This window comes from Lutjanus erythropterus, chromosome 11 (genome assembly GCF_056507025.1).
Source record: "Lutjanus erythropterus isolate fLutEry1 chromosome 11, fLutEry1.hap2, whole genome shotgun sequence".
In the NCBI taxonomy this organism is placed as follows: Eukaryota; Metazoa; Chordata; class Actinopteri; order Lutjaniformes; family Lutjanidae; genus Lutjanus; species Lutjanus erythropterus.
In genome coordinates, this window is record NC_139327.1 from 26,223,242 (window position 1) to 26,236,694 (window position 13,453).

At 40.6% G+C, this 13,453-nt stretch overlaps 1 protein-coding gene across 4 annotated transcripts in view; it reads left to right on the forward strand.

Annotated features, from left to right (window-relative positions):
- The window catches only part of dpysl3 (dihydropyrimidinase like 3), a 64,865-nt gene that overhangs the window by 12,770 nt on the left and 38,642 nt on the right, over positions 1-13,453 (forward strand). The window lies entirely within an intron of this gene.

Here is a 13,453-nt window from a genome sequence, read left to right on the forward strand (position 1 = left end):
GACAGGTTAGCATTTTGATGATGTATTGTAGTGCTGCAGGGATGCCCTGACCTACAAATCTTGTTCTCCACATGTAGGAAAACATGTTTGTTTGGTTCAGGCCTCAACAAATGTCACATCATCATGATTTTAATAGATTAATAGATTGTGATGCAAAAATGATCATTCCCATTATACATAAATCATATTGCAATCGCAAAATTTGCCAAAATAAGTGCAATATATATATTTTCCATCTTGTGCAGCCCTGCTGGCACACTTAAAAGTATCATAATAATGCTGTAGTGAAATTATATTGTCCCATGCCAAACAATCAAACAAAAGTGTAAAATATTTTGCAATTCTTTTACCCCAGCTCATTATTTCCTTATTTATTTGCATGTTAGGAGTGAAATGTGTCCCCTGCAGACGTGGGCTAGTGTTCATGTTGCAGGCTGCTGCAGAGGAGAGTGAGAGGGAAAGGAGGAGGAGGAGGAGGAGAAGGAGAGGTGGGGGGGGGGCATACACGCCCATTTCTGATGAACTGTGATAAGCTGGCTGTGTACTCCTGCATCACAAGAAGGAGAAAGATTCAGACTCCTGTCACAGCATCTAGGATAGGGTGGGGGTTGAATTCAGGGCAGGTTGGTGTTACATCCAGCTGGTTACAACAGCAGAGAAACCTCTCCCACTCCATCTCCTTCTCTGTGTGTGTGTGTGAGCGTGTGTGTGTGAGAGTGAAATGCCTGCCTTCCAGTTTTCATTGTTGCAGCTCCGGCTGCAGTCAGGGGTGTGTTGCTCGGCTGTGGGAGACACAGCCTTTGTCTCGTCTCTTCAGCTGATATTACACCAAAAGGGTGTTTTGAGGGAAAACTCGAGCAGCTTTGGCTTGTTGAGGTCCATATTCTGAGCACAGTCTCTTGATGTCATTACTATTAAAGTAGGGCATGTCTTTGTAATATGCTAAAGTGGGCCAGAATTTTCCATGGCATGTTTCACACAGTCATTATAGGGATGGAATTTTAATTTTACCAACCCCCTACAGAGAGGTTGGATGTTTTTCTTTATCCTTTTTCTGTGGTAGGATTTGTGGTGTTAAACTTGTGAAATGCATGATATTTATGTCAAAACACCCACATCCACAGACAAGATCAGTAAGGGATACTGCAACAGAGACTCACCAAGATAAGATCTGTCTGCTCTCTTTTAAGTCTGATGCTGAGGGAAGAAATCACACACTGTAAAAAATCGTAACATGAGTGAGCTGTGTACAGTTTGATGGCCTCGAGACACATGGTATCTGGCCACTGAAGTAAAATTTTTCACTTGTAATCCTCAAAGACAAGCTCCACCCAGTTGTAACTAACATGGTAACTGGACTGACATGTAGCTGCTACCACAGTACAAAGTATCTCATTGATGTCCTTGACCAAGAGCAAAGATAAGGTGGTTTCACACCACTTCACTTCACATGGGAGTAATTCATTGGCTTTTAGACATGATGTAGTGAAGCTCATTCTTTGCACTGCTTAACCACTGATTTGGCAACCCACAGGTTTATTGGTGGTAATGGCAAGTGCATTTTCTATAATATAAGACACTGTATTCCATTCAAAATGACTCCAGTCTCAACCACTGGGGGCTGCAAACATGCCTTGAGCTAGCATGGCATCGCCAGACTAATTCACAGTTAGTCTGGAACCTCTCGGTTAATTTTCAGTCTCTAAGGGGTGTTGTTAACACGCACAGACCAGAATGAGTCTTGACACAATTGGATAGAAGAAGAAAATGTTTAATGTGGCAGTGCTTGGTCCATTTTCCTGCAGGGCACAATATGGCAGCCGCCTAGTTGCAATCATTGTTGTATTACAGCTAAGCAGCACACTAAAATATGTTTCTGAAAACATTTGAGTTGAGAAACAGGCATTGAAGTAACAGAATCTTGATTCATATTTGATCAGCACCACCTATTTTGACAGTTTTATATGAGTTTGTGAGTCTGATGCATTGAGGGGGATGGGCTTGCTGACTGGATGCAATTGGGTAGACCTAGAAACCATCAGAGCAGCGGAAAGGTGACGCTTCTCTGTCTGTCGTTGTATAGAACCTGCCATATTGAATAAATGGTTTGTAATTGGACACCACCAGGAAAACTACATTACCTGATGCAAAACTGTGGAGGCACAACTAGCTGCTTAAGACCGTGATAGCTGTAGGAACATTACGGATGCCCCAGGCCCCAAAAGGGTTGTGTAAGTAAAGGTCTTACCACTTTTGGAGGGTAATGACAGATGATGTCATCCTGCCAGTAGGGGCATCAGATCAGAAAACCCTCCAATGTATCACTCTGGAGGACGTGGACAAACAATGTATTGCCTGTTCATGTGGCAAACTTGTTGGGAATAATACTTTTGTCCGCCACTGGGGTCAGCAAACTACTACATACAACTACAACAAAAAAACCCGTCTAGCTGTTTATAGTGCAGTCAAACAGTCAATCAGTGATCAACAAGAGGGGTTTGATAAGATGAATATTTTAAATATTAGAACTAGGGTGGGGCGATGCATGATGGTATCTACCATTGTAGCACTGCTTTAAAAGTTTTCTCTAATTGAGGTAGTGTGTCCTTTCAGAGTCGATAAGGCAGGAGTTGTTGGCTAAGTTCCACTTTTGAGAAAATAAAAAGCTGTTAATGCTGGTTATTGCTCTACTATTACATCTCCATGTCCCATTTATTATTTTCTTATTAAACCTGCCCTGTTGTTATTTGTGCAACTTTTTTCTTAGCTTAGCTTTCTCAGTGCAGCTAACCAGTACCATTGAGCATCATCAGCACTGTTAATGTGCAGCAGTCGTTAGTGTCCCCTCAGAGTTGCTGTAAGGCAGGGGTTGTTGGCGATGTTTTGTTTTTGACATGTTGCTGTTGGTTATTGCACGCTATGTCTGCTGTTAATTATTTTCTTATTAATCGGCCCAGTTGATGAACCCAAGATGCTTGGTTACATTGGTGGCAGTGGTGTTTCTTTCAATTGTGCTGTAGTTATTTGTGCTATTGTTTCCTTAGCTTAGCTTCATGTCTAACTTTATTTCAAGCTTTAGATGCTGAACACAACTTGTCAGATACTTGCCTGGCAGGTACACGAGAGTTAATCTGCCTGCTCTTTTCGCTGATGATGGGAGATGAAGTTTTCTCGGGTCAGTGAGACAGTTGGAGGTTGCCATCAGAGTGACAGTGGAAAGACCACGGTGTGACCACAACAGTGTCATCATTCATTTGCGATGTTTCACTATCGTCATATGCCAATTTGGTAGACGTTGTCTAACCCCTATTAGAACTTGAGCTGATTCTGCAATCCTGAAGACAAAAACACTGTAATCACTGAGGTTTGGCTTCAGTGAGATTGTCAGCTAGAGCAGCTGATACTCAACCAAGTTTGTGAAGTATGAAATGTTTACCACAAGGTAGTTCTGAACAGGAACATGAGAAAATATTGATACACCTGAGTATCACAATATTACGTTTTGTAATACTGTATTAAAAACACTGTATAGTGATATTGTGATACATGCAAAGATTTGTGGCAGTGGTTCATTTTGTGTTGTGTTTAACCCACTGACCACGAGATAGCAGTGTTTCTATCTGGTCTTCACTGTTCTGATTGTATAGAAAAATACTAATGCATATATCTGGGACTTCTTTATAGTACTACTAGTTTTCCAAAATTAGATGAAAAAATAGCAATATATCACCTTGGTTAGTGTATTACAATATATTGTGATATCTTGAATTGTACACCCTGTATCATGACGTATATTGTACGGCCAGATTCATGCCAATACACTTAGTTCTGAAGAGTAATTACTGAGGACAGCAGCAGTTGTATTTATTTAACCTGGTAAAAAATTAACGCTGCACCAGTAAAAATCCACTGTCACTTAATCTGTCGAGTCAAATCAGCTCTAGATGGACAAACAACATTAGGGCTACCCTCAACTAAAGATTTCCCTTGACCAGAAGTTATTAACTAAAGTCATTTCAATCAGGAGAGACTAAGAGTGAAAGAAAATGGTTTATTGGCACGTGCATGAGATATGAAACATGAAAAGTCTTTGGTGGTTAGACCCCATTGAGGTGAAACAATATGCACATATATAAATGGGGGTGATGAAGAGAACCCCCGGGGTCTAGACACTGGTGGTGGTGGTGAAGAGGTGCAAAACAGAGACTGGTGAGGTGAAGTGGCTCTGGACTCCTGCTGCCTGGACCTGAAGATTGGAGGAGAGGGCGTCGGGGAGGATCGAGGTGAACATCTTCTGCTGCCTGGGTCCAATGACTGGAGTAGAGAGAGGGATGGAGGAGGGTCACGCAACAATGACAATTGATGGAGCAAAGACAGAGGCGATTTTAAGTTTGGCAGCAGCAAATTGACTGGCTACCGCGACCGTGGCAAAATCTGACTGGATAGTAAAGACGAAGGTGAACGCCCACAAACAGCTGATTAGAGGGAATAAGAGGAGAGAGACGGGGTAAAGGAAAGTTGTGAATGAAGGCAGCGTAACAGATATATTTTTGTGGGGGGGCGTGAACCGACTTGCCTGTTAAACGCTAATGGCAAAAGAAGTCAGCCAATAATTCTGAATCATGAATGTGTCTGAACAACCAGAAAGGAGACTGAACTTTTTTTTTTTTTTTTGAGTAGCGAATGAATGAAAACTTGGTTAACTAAGGCTCTTCTGAACGACTAATGAATTAGTCGACTATTTTGTGGCAGCCCTTCTTTCCAGTAAGCACTGATGTCATAAAACCATTCGAAGTCTGAAGCTACATACTGCCACATGTCCGTATACCTGCTTATAACCTTCCTCCCCAGACTTTCCTTCTGTATTTCCATGGCTGTCCGTTCTATTCCAGCTGTTTCCTTACGTCTGCTCACTGCCAGAGTGGCGCTGTCAGATTTCTAGGTGTGGTTCTTCCCTCATACCCACTCACAGCAGTCTCTGTGTTGTTCCAGGCTGGGACATGTCACCAGTAATCCCCTCCAGCTGGAACGGGCTTCTGTGGGCACGAATCAGGGCCGGCAGACGGCGGCTCTGCCCGGGAAATGAAACCCGTTCCCCCTGTTGACGCGCCACAAAACAGTGGGCACAAGTGGGCTTGAGTGCAAACAAAATACCCCGTGGCCACCCAGACGTTGCTGTGCAACTCACCATGGCGACCAGCATACAGTTGTGATGGCAGGAAAACACAACGGCTGTTTGGTTTGTCGTGTGGGGATGTGATTTGACGCACAAACAGACGCTTCTCCGACTTTTTGACTGGGAGAGTTTATGATTCAACCTGTCTGCCTCTATTAGATCCGTAGTGGGTTTTTCCTTTTTTCTTGTTGCCATGGTTACACGGTTGCACTATTCCAGCCTATCACAAGATCAACATTCCAGACGAGCAGGATTTCTATTTGACTGTGGCTGGCAGGAGCCCCCACAATTAATTTAGATTGATAAGTCTCATTGTTTTCACTTTTCCAGAATGTGAAAAAAAAATCCTGTGCAGTTTTGGGTAAAGAGTAAATATTTATGCTCGCTAGGCAACAGGGCTGAAGCAGAGGCCCCGGTGCACAGTCAGGATGACTTCCCTCTTCCACTGGTTCCCTGCCTGCCTCCCCGCTGCTCTCGCCACCCACTCAAGGGTCTCCTCTAATGTCCTCTCAGCCCCTTTGGCCTGTTTCGAGTGGCTATTAGGAATTTGCATCCCGGGTTATGAGCGCTGCTCCCTCCAATCTGGTGGAAGTGGAAAAAAGTTGTCAGTGCATATCAGCGTAGTAGTACAAGAACAACATCCTGCCGTCTATTTTTGATTACCGCTGGCTTGTGTAACAGAAAATGACAGTTTCCTGTGCAGCAAGTAGTGCTTTATTTTTGGTGCTTTGTTGTTTTAGAGTCGAATGACGAGATATTTTTTCCATCTGAACTTTACTTTGTTGCCAGAAATCCAAACAGATGAGCTTGTCAGCACTAAAGGAAAGATGCAGTGGAGGAAGGTAAAAAGAGCTTAATAACTTTTTTCCAGTGACTTCAAATTTTAGAAAACATCAGAGGAGTAAAGCTGCTGGAAGCACACAGTTCCCTAAATCATCCAGCTTTATAATATTAATTTGATCAGCTTGTACTAATGACAGACATTGTTAAGGCTGTGCAATATGCCAAAATATATCATGTCACAATAGAAAAATATCTGTTGTTTCACATTATGCACCATTGGTTATGACGTTGCATGGTAAATCACACACTCTTTACAGCAATATTTTTTGTCAATCACAGCGTGGATTCAAGCAGAAAATTTGCACAAAGGCCACACAAACAAACACAGAACAGTGTAATTCTGCCAAGACAAAACCAGGAGCTTGTTCTCAAAAGAGGAGTTCTGTCACATGGATTATGTTTGGATATGAAAAGTCTGACACGGACCAGAAAACTGGTCTTTTTAATAATATAACTGAGCCCCAGACCAGTTGCCACAACAGACTCAAACACCACTAACCTGTTTTACCACCTACGCAAGAATCATGTCAAACTGTACGAGTCTACGAGTGAGGGCCACACAAGTACAGTCAAGTGCTCAAAACAAACCCCAGTATATATTTTTATTATGTTCTTTACTATAATAAGTCATATACACATTGGTACATGTTTCATTTAAAATTTGCACAAACTTTCTAAATAAAAGGAGAAAAAGAATGAAATATCAAATACCTTATATTTGTGGAGTATTTAATTTAAAATATAATAAGGAGGTTTGTGTATTTTTTTTAAATCGATAGTTGAAAAAGTTAACTGCGAATTAATTGATTAATAATTAGAAACAAACTGCATGTGTTTTTCTCATTAAGTTCTGTTCAAACAATTTTCGTGGTGCATTAGTCATCTCTAACTTAAAACTGCTGCTCTGCCGTCTGTCTTTAGTCAACAAAAGGCTCAAAACTAACTAACAAAACTAACAATGCAGACCAAACCAAACTGTTAGAAAACCTGTGAGCTCAGGAGAAGTGGTAGAAAAAACATAATCAGTCAAATTCTTAATGGCAATTAATGGATTAATGTTTGATCATTAATATCCCTAGTAATAAGAAACAGTCCTTTCTATGTGGTCATATTATTTTAACTATTTATTGAATTAACAGAAAATGTGCTCTATCTAGATATGTGTCTTTATCTGAATATAAAATGATTTATACTGGGATATAAGATTTTGGTCATACCGCACAACCATTAGTGTACAAATGTTTGAAAGAGACCCTCAGTAAGTTTCTGTGGTTGACCTCAGTTGTGATGTTTGTGTGATGTATTATTGTGTTAAAGCTGATCCTCCTCCGACTGTCCTAATTTGTCGACTGTCGTACAGCTGAAGAAATCCTTCCCTCTGTGACTTACAGTAGTAAAAACACCAAATCCTCTGCTTACTGTTTACCCAGAGCCAAAGCATCGAGATTAGGTCACAGCCACGCTCACACACACACACACACACACACACACACACACGAGGCAAGAAAGTACGCGTACTGTCACCGTTTGTGATGGACGGAGCCGTAAAGGTCTCTTGTAAAATCTTGTTTGTTGTGTGTTAATACTCACACACGTATTAGTCAGATTAATATTTATCATCCATGAATCAATACGAAAATCTGACAGAAATATATTTCTGACCTTTCAAGATGTTTCAGTGTTTCATTTCTTTTCCATGTTTCCATCATTCAGGGTTTGGATCAGTGACTAGGTTTGGGGATTTTGCTTCATCGAGTCTTTGGTGGAACATAATTTTTATCTTCTTAAGATGAGACATTTTATATAGATGTATTTGACTGTAAAGCTGTGTAGGCCGTGTTGTTTTAGCACCTTAATTTGTCCTGCACATTTTTTTTTTTTCTATTTTATAAGCTAGTGACAGTTGGTGAGAAAACATGGACTGGTCAGACAGTTCAGCAGTCAAATTCATGCTCGGTTTTCCGTCTGAACGCAACAATCCAGTTCATTTTTTCTCATGACTACTATGTGCAGCTCATCCAGCGAGATTATTTTTCTCTTCCAAAAACTGGATGCTGCAGCAGTGACATGACTGACAAACTAGGACATGGTCAGTGACCCTGGAAGGTCAGAGCAAATCAGGATCAGCAGCATCACTGTTACAGTAACATTCTTACCTCAGATCAAATCCTGCACCAAACCAAGAATCTTGACATTTTAAGCTAGTGTGAATCCTTGTGGTCTAATATTTTATGTTGTTAGATTGACAGTTTTAAAATAGGGGTGTTAAAATTTAAATATTAAGTGTAAAATGGATAGAAATGAGCTTTCAATTTCAGTAATCAAATTGAAAAGGCAGAATCTACAATTCTTCAAGTGTATTTTTTTTTCTCTCCACCTCGGCCTACGTGCAGGGCCTGGCATGAAAAAAAACCCCACTTCAGATATGACACAGTGTAGCTTACTGGCTGTTATATCACACTTGATATCATATACACCATCTTGATCTTTACAAAAAAAATGTTTAAATCCAAAATTGCATTGAATCCTGACCTTGAAATCGAAACCCAAATTGAATCATGGATTTAGAGAATCATGGCACCCCTAATATTTTAAATGACAGGTCTTTGGAAGGACATTAACACAATATAGGCTTTGAACAAAACAAGTTATAGTAAAAACCGCTTATTCTTGTACATAGAGGATGCCTGTAATGAAAGATTGCAACACAGCATACAAACTCTTTAAATCAATCTCTTTGGAAGGAGACAGACATGTAGGTTGTTCAGTCTGTTGTACTTCTATTTGCTTTGTTGCTCTTCTTCACCCACTGTTTATTCTGGGAAACACAGAATATCACTATTTTTGGTCAATGTCTGGTCAATGGATTTGTCCCAGTTTGAGAGTTGTCTCTTCTAGTCCAAATCTGTATGAGTCAATCTCTGAATGGATCAAGGTTTTATACACATCATATAATATAGTGTGCACTAATCCTTGTGCACAGGTAGGTCAGAGCAGGAGTTCCCAAACTTTTTCATGTGAAGGACTCCCCAACTTTCAAAAAATGTAATAGAGGTTAAAATATTAGATTAATCTTTTTGCCGGTGAGCCCCTACAACCCACTCAAGGACCCCTGTTGGATTATAACCATGAAGAAAGTGCTTATGTTTTTAAACAAAGTAGGGAATATGAACGGGCTGAAATCAATGTCCAACAAGGATTGTGGGGGCACTGTGGGCAAGAATCAACTAAAATCAATATCTGTTATGGTGGAAAGCGATAACAGCACTAGCTAATCATCAGTGTTTATGGTCAGATCACACATTGTCCACAACATGCACAAGCAGGAGACTTTACTAGATGATGCTGAATTATCACTAACTTGAGTGTTTTTCAACCTGGACCCTGTTGTCCCATGTTTTGTGTCAAAGTGACTAATGGGGTCAACCATTTTTGTGACTTGTCCAACACTAAGCCCGCCATTGTAACCTGTTTTTCCACAAAACAAAACATAATACTATGAGCGTCCACTAAAAGTGCTTGTTTTTGCCACTGACAGGCTCAGATTGTTATTCTAAGTGTCTGACAACATTGTGGAAGTTATCCCTACAGAGACCGATTTGTTAAAGAGTAAGAAACGTTTTGTTTGACCAGAAATCCGTTTTTATTGCGTTCATCAAACCCGCCAGATTCCCTTGACGGTAATAGTAATTTTATCATCGTAAAACACACCTCATTCAAACTTGACAGAAACAAAACAAAACTCCTCAAAAGCCGTGGCTCGTCTTTCCATCAGTAGCCGACTCCGGTTTGGTTAAAGTGAACCATGTATTAACTGTGTTGTCAGAGAGAAGCGAGAGGGAGGTCGGACATCAGAGAAGCAGCGTGTGCAGCCAGAATATTTTCACATCTAAAGCGGCGAAATGAGGGTTCATTTTGACCAAACCACCACAGTTGGTAATTGTTGGAACGTTGGAATGAACATAGGAATTTATTTCTGTTAAGTCTGAATGAAGTGTGTTTTACCATGATAGAAATTACTACAATATAAATGCAGTCTGGTGACTTTGGTGAGAGGAATAAACAGCTGTTTCTGTTTAAAAAAATGCATCTAGAGGTCTGTCTCTACAGAGATCCTTTCCATAATGTTGTCAGATACTTTGAATAACACTGCGCAGCAAAACCAAGCACTTTTTGCGGACCTACTTTGACGGTGAGCAGTTGCCCAGAGGGATTACACTGCGCCTCAGTTTCACTTCTGTTGGCTGCAGCGGTCTCCCTCAACACTGAACCTCTTTCAAAAAATATTGTTCTCATTAGTCACTTTGACACAAAAATATTTTATGGTTAGCCTGTACAAGCTGATTCTGAATTGAATTCACTCTTGTTTCTCATCAAGAGTTTTCACTGTTTCACACTGTGATGTTATACCGATGTGAATCCACCATCATGAAATAGGAATGGACATCCATGCCATCTCAGACTGAATACCACACCGGCCACTGAAAGCCAATAAACTGTCCTCATCAAAGTCAGGGCTGCAACAGCATTATGACTGCGGTATCCGTTCATTATGTGGATGGTGCAGTCTTGTTAATGTTGTAACAAATGGTTAGGTTTATTCCCATAACAACATAATAGCACAGATGGTTTAACTCCAGCAATGTCACTGTTACACAGAGTTTGAGGCCAGTTACGCGGGAAAGAAAATTGTTATGAAATCATAAAAACCGTAATGAACTAAGCTGATTGGCTGGGGTGCATACCCACAATATTTTCACATTTTGCCACGTGTCATATCCCATTTTGCTGTATGCAGAAATGCTGAGAAACCATTTTTGGAGGAGATTACAGAATCGTGGATAAATTCAGAAAAAATAAACTGTCTTTTGGCACACGCAGACTACATAACTGTGGCTACATTGGGAAACAGCATGCTGTCACTTACTATATTTTTCTATGTAATGTTGTAAGTGTGACATATTGCCGTTTGTGGTCGAATGACATGAGCGCTGGCGAATGTGGCAGTCTGTCTGTTTGTCATAGTTTCCAGGAAAAAGCCACAATAAATGCGCGGCCTGCATTTAGATTTATGGAGTGTGATTAACACGTGTTAATGAAAAGACTCCTGCATCAGATGACGTGTCTGTGACAGACCTTTGACAGTCTGGTCACTCGTACCGTCTCACCACTTGCATTTAAGTTACGTGTTGTTGATGTCCTTTGACAGTTTTGCCACGTTTGTTGCCATTCAGAAGATCTGTACCGTTATGTTTTATGAATGATGACTCAAGTTGTTGCCATTAAGCATTTTAACATTTAGTTTTCCACCGAGTGGAAATAACTCATGTCTGGTTCTGAGTTCTATGTATTTCACTGGTGGACGCACTTATTGAGGAACACTGAAATCAGCGGACTGACAGTTGCTGGGTTGTAATGGAACTGGAAAGATATTGATTGTCTAATGATTTCGGTCTCTTGCATGCTGTTAAAGGCCAGTGGGGAGACTGAGCAGGGACTGACAAAAGGTAATATGACTGTGTGTGCGTGAGAGAGAGTCTCAGCAAGCCACCCATGCATGAGGGCACACCCCTCACTGCAGTATTATAAATCAGATAAAAAGTCTTTACTCGTCTGATGCAGCTGATGAGAGCAGGTCTGTATGTGCTGAGTTGTACTCCATTAATACTGTATGAGGGCTGCAGCTATCTCTTATGTTCATTATTGATTATTTTTTCATTAATTGATGATTTGTTCAGTCTATAAAATGACAGAAAATAGAAAAAAAAAACCCAAAGATATTCAGTTCACACAGATACAAAACAGAAAAACAACAAATACTCACATTTTGCATATTAAATGACTGAAATGATTCATCACTTTTTATTATTTCTTGCACATACATTCTACTGTTTAATTCTAATCATTTTGAGGGTCAATTTTGATAACCAGCATATGGTTTAGGGCTGCACAGGAAAACCCATGAAACGATTTGGGACTGATGTCATAATTAAGGTCAACATTAAAAATTCATTGCGCTCTTAATTCGCCTGTTTGGAGATTAGGCAGATATCTTTATTTGTTTTCCGTCTAAGTTAGAGTTGATTCATTTTCCCTGAAAAAGTGGTGTTTTTTTCTCACTTTTAAATTAAATTTGTCCATTGAAATACAGCACTAGCAATGATGACAGACGAAGTGCCACTCGTTGCCGTGCAGCCGGTAGCTTTCTACAAGCTGTCATTCCTAACCTGACAGACACTTATTGCGAGGGTGCCGTTTGAGCAAGAGCCAAATAGTGTATTAAATGCAGGCTCAGGTGGAACAGGTCATCTGCAGATTGTAGGGTCGGTGGTTCGGTCCCCACCTCCCCCTGGCTGTGTATCTAAGTGTCCTTGAGCAAGACACCATACCCCGGTTCCTCAACCACTGGGGATGCACAAGCCAATACATCCCCTAATTGATATGCGCTCCCTACTGAGATGTGCTACTTAGCGGTTCTTTTGGTAAGGGGGTTAGCATAAATCGACAGAACGCCATAAGTGGGGGCCGTTGCATCAGGAAGGGCATCTTGAGTAAAAAGCCTATGCTAAATCAAATATGCAGATTCATACTAGGGTGGGCGGGGCCTGGTTTGCCAGCGAGAAGATGATCCACTGTGGCGGGAGCGCCCAGAAGACAAATAGAAAAAAGAAGATTGATTGATGTAATACTTCAATTTCATATCAGATGTTTCAGAGAGAGAGACACCATTGGCCCACAGGCTGCACTCTGAGAAGCGCTAAACTAGTCAATAAACAGAACATGAATCTATTTTGAATATTATTATTATTGTGTTGTCATTGTATTGTCATTTTTAGGGCAAAAATACTCCTGTCTTTGTCATGCATGATAGTAGAGGATGGGTAGAAACTGAGTGCATGTGGGTTTTGGACTGTTAGTTTGACAAAACAAACTTGTACTCAGTTTTAGTTAACTATATTTTTTCCACTAAGATATTCAACTTACAATAATTAACACATGAATGAGGAAAACAAACAGTTCTCAAAACTAAGATGCTTGAAACAGTGAATATTAGATAGTTTGTTGTTTCTTCTAAAGATTGTCAATTCTGGTAGTTTGATTTTAAGGCTTAGAATTTATTGCAGTATTTCTCTGAGAGAAGTGAAGTTATGAACACGCAGTGTTCAACATTAGTTTATGAGGGAGTTGTCTGTGAGCTAATGAGCGACAGTTTGAGGGCAGCGTGCTCTGCAGTATGATCTGTGCTGCTGCTGTGTTCCAGCCCCTGATGGCTGTGTGTTGTAATTTGTTGCTTCAGGGTGTGGTTGCACAGGAAGACTCTGGGCTCTGTTTCACACTACTCCATCACCATCACATACGCACAAACGCAAGAATACACACATGACGTGTGTGTATGAGCTCAGCAGTTATTGAGCTTGTATCATTCGAGCCACA